The sequence below is a fragment of the Schistocerca gregaria genome, chromosome 2 (assembly GCF_023897955.1).
Source record: "Schistocerca gregaria isolate iqSchGreg1 chromosome 2, iqSchGreg1.2, whole genome shotgun sequence".
NCBI classification, from domain to species: Eukaryota; Metazoa; Arthropoda; class Insecta; order Orthoptera; family Acrididae; genus Schistocerca; species Schistocerca gregaria.
In genome coordinates this window covers 833,317,806-833,323,200 of record NC_064921.1, presented here as the reverse complement: position 1 = coordinate 833,323,200, position 5,395 = coordinate 833,317,806, and positions in this window count along the sequence as shown.

Genomic DNA, 5,395 nt, shown 5'->3' with positions numbered 1-5,395 from the left:
TGATGTGACATAAGCATCAGGTGACAATAATGGAATCAAATTGCAACATCATTCACCTGGAGCAGATAGGCTGGCTTGAAACATAGAACAGAAAGCTTGGTATGTTTGACATTAACCAATATCATCACTATGTGAGCAACACGTTTCAGTACCAGGTGCAAATCATATAATGCCTTTGCAAAGAGGACCAGTTGTAGTCCATATGTTGCATGACATCAGAGCACGTACAGAGTGAATGAAAATGGGGGATGAAAATGGGGGGGGGGGGGGTGGAGGATCTGCATGTTGGATTGTTGGGAAGGATGGAAACAGGAAATACATTTCTTGGTTTGTCATATTAAGAAGGGAGGATCTCAAATTAGGTAGCCCAACTGTTGTTGCAATGGACCCAAAGAAAGCCTGATGGTCTCAGCATACACAAATTTTGCCACTGATGTTCCAATATCAGGTTTGTATGCTGCACATAACCAAGCAACATGAGAGGTAAGGCCAACAACCAAAAAGAACCATGACATATCAGGGCTGACTTATAAGCTGATTACCAATATTTCACCATACCATTACTGAACAAATGGTAGCTGGTGGTACAATGATGAGCAAAACCACATAAATCCACCAATTCATGAAATAAGGTGGACTCAAACTGGTGATCCTGGTCCATTGTAACATCCATTGAAGATCAGAACTGTAAGTCCCATATGGTGAGAAAGGTTTGTGGAGCTGTTTCTGCCGAAATGTCCATTATGGATTCTGCTTCCATCCAGCAGTGCAGAGGGCTGGGAGATCTAACCAGATTGATATGGACACGACAATAAAAGTTCTGTCATGGGTGCTTCATTTTGTTTACAACCCCAGCAATTTTCTGGTAAAGAACCAAAATACCACTTACTTGTTGTTGTAGGTCTACTCCTATCACTTTTCTTGAATACCTCAAGATGTGACAGGGTATTTCCCTCTTGATCTATAGCTGGACAGCACAGCAGTGAGGGGTACTCATAAGGTCATGGTGTGGAGAATATTGTGCATGTAGAAGTTTTCCATATCCAAAAAATGGCATAACTCTTGGAAGTTCTCCAGCAGAGGCACAGGCTGAATCAAATTACATTTATTTTGTAAAGGCCAAATGACAGAGGAGATAACCACAATGTCTCACACAGTCCACCTCTTTCTGCCTAAGCATATATTTGTCTTTGTTGATTTGCAGCCTGCAATGTTAAAGTCCATCAAAAATAATCTGTAGATGTTAGTCATGTTCCACGCAACATTTGGGAAAACCAAAAGCACTTCATCAACAAAATTCTGCCATGTTTGGCTGTGTATTAAGACCAAATGGCAATCTGACATACATGAAGAGGCTTAAAGGCAGTGTATTTGACGGTGCCACAGGAATCTGATGATACTCTTTTTGGAAGTCGATAATGCTGAAAAGCTGAGCATCTGCTAAAACAGCTGTAAAATCCTGAAGAGGTGGAATAGGATAACAGTCAGGAGTCATATGTGCATTCAAAGCAAAACAGTTCCCACAAGGACACCAGAAACCATCTTTCTTTAAAAATGGAGGGCTGAAGCCCAGAGACTCTCTGAAGATTGAATAATCCCTCCAGCCAAAGAATCTTCAAATTCTTTCTTTGCTTTCAGGCACCAACCTGTGGGCTTTGGAAGCAAACAGTGGTCTCAGAGTAGTAGGAATGTGATAGATAGTGTTGTATAGCATCCTGTGGAGGGCTGCAGGCAGCTGTTTCATATTGGCCAAGGTCGCCTGGGGAGTGATGTCATCTTGTAACATAAGTAATTTAGTCTTAGCTGTCCTGAGAATTAATTCAAGCATGTATCACAGGATTGTATGTAAAAATGCATGTTTTCTCTTCTTTCAAGGTCGCTAGTTTCCCATGTAATCCACTAACAGTGTACACTATGATAAGAAGTTCTTCTAATAACAAGGCCTCTGTGTTGACAGGTGAGTACGCAGGCTTCCCCTTGGACACTGTTGCACCTTAAATTCCATATTGTTCAGTTTGCGAGCAATTCATAAACAGCTAGTGTGTCTGTAAATTGTCTCACTGCTCATATGGAGTTGCCTGAAAGTAGGTATCTTTGAGTTATTCGCAGGAGGCAATGGAAAGTTGGTCTTCGAGTTTTGCCAGTAGAATGCTAATATTTGATCCCAACTCAGTTAAATAATTTTGTGCAGGTGTCCTGGACATAGAAGTGGTGTCATATAATAAAACTGTTAACAGTGGAATATCAGCTAGACATGCCTGTTAGGATCACAATTCCAATACTAAGGAGAAATTCGGCTTCTTGCAACTCAGTGTTCACAGCTGACATCAGCCCACATGAAATGGAAATTCTTGTAGTGGTGGGGTATAGGCACTTTGTATAAGGGGTTAGTCATGCCTACACTCAACTGCTATCCTTGTTTGGGCAGTTGCAAGGAAGGGTGTATTTTCTAGCCAGGCATCCGAAGTGCAAAGTGGGCTACTGAAACTTGCAGGAGCTTGTCAAAATTGCCACTGGAGAGCACTGAAGTCATGCTTTAGTGAGCAAACCAGTTCTGCTAGTGGAACCTGTACCCCTCTAGTAGAGTCCCCTGTAACTACACTTGAAATGACATTTCCAGTTTGTCAGGCCCCACCTGCATTATCATGTAACAACATATCATGTATTTGGCCAGCACTGACTAACTGTGGATTCAGATTTGACATGTTACTTGAAACCATAGTCCTTTTGACCACAAAAGGCATCTAATTAATGCACACATCTTATATAGTTGCCTCAGACACTTCAGATTGAGACACTAGTGACCAGACATGATGCTAGAATACAGAAGGCAATTTGTCGCCAGTAACTTCACTTCTCAAGAAACTGTTGGTTTGCGAACTCAGAAAAAAACATCGTCCTATTTATTGTATTTTTATACTTGAATTGCACACCTGTGGTGTGTTACCCATCATATCAGACAATAAGAACCAGGTTTGAGAGTTTAACACTCCATGAGCACAAACTGAAAGTTGTCATCAGTGACACCAGAAGCAGTAAAGAAAAGTTCTAGGAGACAGAACTTAGATCCAATTGCTGTCGCATTTATGGCAGAGCAACACATTTTTTTCACAGCATAGAAGATGTGATGCACCTTATTGTCAAGCTGAAAGTCACATAAAGTGCCTAGCAATTGCCTGAAATTTATCACCACTGGCAGAATGGTAGTTATTTCCTCTGAGGTACACAACAACTGTCCTGATGAGGTGGTGTCCACAGTGGCCACTTGAGTATCCTCACTTTTCACGTGTCTGTCATCTGCCATGGCACTTGTTAGGACCATCACTTCTGGGAATGATGATCCACAATTAAGTGTAAACAGTATTAGTGACACAAAGTTCATTAATTTACCAAAAGAGTATGTCTAACACATAATGTGATATACACATTGAGGCATAAAACAAGATTACAGCAACAGAAATAACAGAATAAACCATTGAATTCATCAATAAGGAAAACCAAGATATTCCACAGTTTTGTCTTGGTCTTAATGTTCAACTAATAGCTTTGCCATAGATTTACTAAGTTTGGAGAAAGTTCAGTATATCCATTCAATGTCACCACAGTCTAAGAATTCCTGTATTGAGTATAGTAGGAGGTCAAACATATTAACATAATAAATTGAACATCATTGGAAAGCTGTCTCTTGTTTTCAACAGTCGAAAACCTGGTAAACTGGTTAGAGCAGGAATTCCTCCCTTGCTGCTTGGCTGAACATTTTCATACTTATGAATGAAAAACTTCACTAAGTATTTAAAGTTCTTTCCTTTTCATCCCTGAACAAAAGAAATGCTTTTGGGAGGTTAGGGAGAACAGCAGCAGAAATATTGCTACATTATTGTGAATACAGAGCCACTAGAATTTTAAATTGAACATAAGACTTCGATACCTCTCCTCAGTGCAGCACTCCTTGAAGAATGGGCTGCCGTTCCCCAAGAAACCTTCCAGCACCTGACTGAATGTATGCCTCCTAGAGTGGAAGCTGTCATCAAGGATAAGGGTGGGCCAACACCATATTGAATTTCAGCATTACTGATAGAGGGCGTAACAAACTTGTAAGTCAATTTCAGCCAGGTGTCTGGATACTTTTGATCACATAGTGTATATTCTTATATTCACAACATAAGAATTATCTTACATTTAACGTGAAACTTGAGTAGATGTTCTGACAAGAATGTCCTTTATATTTGGTGTATAACTTGTTACATTCAGTCGAATATAGGAGTCCATGTAATCATCAGTCAACTTTGTTCTGTGCTGATTATTAATATAATTAATATTTGAAAACGATTCCCAAAGGAAAGCAGAAGCAAACAAGGCCTTTATACTAAGTGATATAGGGATTTTCTCCTGGGGAATTAGAAGCCAGCACTTTTCGGGTTCTACATCACTCCTAAGATACGAATCATTTTTAAATACATTATTTCAGTTCAACTGCTGCCATATCTACGTAAAAAAAAAAAAAAAAAAAAAAAAAAAAAATCAGAGGAGGATGATATATTCAGTAGTTCAACATTAGCAAAAGGGAAAGACACAAACTGAAATCTTTTTGAAATCTGAAAACCAGTCACTGAAATCATCCCTAACATTGGATATCACTGCTGCATGACATTCATTATCATAAGTATCTAACTTTCTCTTATTTTGGTCTTCTGAGTTGGGAAGTGTCTTAACCCATTTCTTTAAAGGCATCACTCCCAGAAGCACAACTTACTACTAAAAGAATTTACTTCAGCTGTCATATCAGCAATCTTGAAATTTCAAATTTATTTCATTAAGTTTTTCTGTTAGCTCAGTTAAAAAAGTAACATTCATAACCCAGAGAATATCTTCAGTACAGGCTAACCGACTATTCACTTCAAGTTCTTGAAAACAGTTTGACAGCCAGAAGAGATTGTGATATTGAAATACTTTTCCCTCCCTAAACAACACACTTCAGTGTGCAGAAGTAAATTTCCATATTGCAGTTCCAGTTATCAACCATTCTTTGAAAAGTCTTACTTGAAGAGAGTAGCACCTCATTCTGTTCACTATATTCACAACAGTTTTCATTGTTTCCTTTAAATTTCAAAAAAGACTGCTGGTGTAAAATACAGTGAGATGTTACAAACTGTGGAAAACTTTCATCATTTTGACACTGAGCAAGAAAACCATTTTAGACCCTCTTAAGGCTGGAGCTCAACTTGTGATAATGCTTCCAAGATCATGGATCGGTATTTTCTCAGACCTTGACAAAGAGGAAACAGAAAATACAAATAAAACATGAACTAAGGAAAATACTAGGATATGTTTCTCAGATCTGTAAAAGAAAAAAAAAGAAAAAAAGAGCCCCACATACAGACTGCTGGTGTAAAAT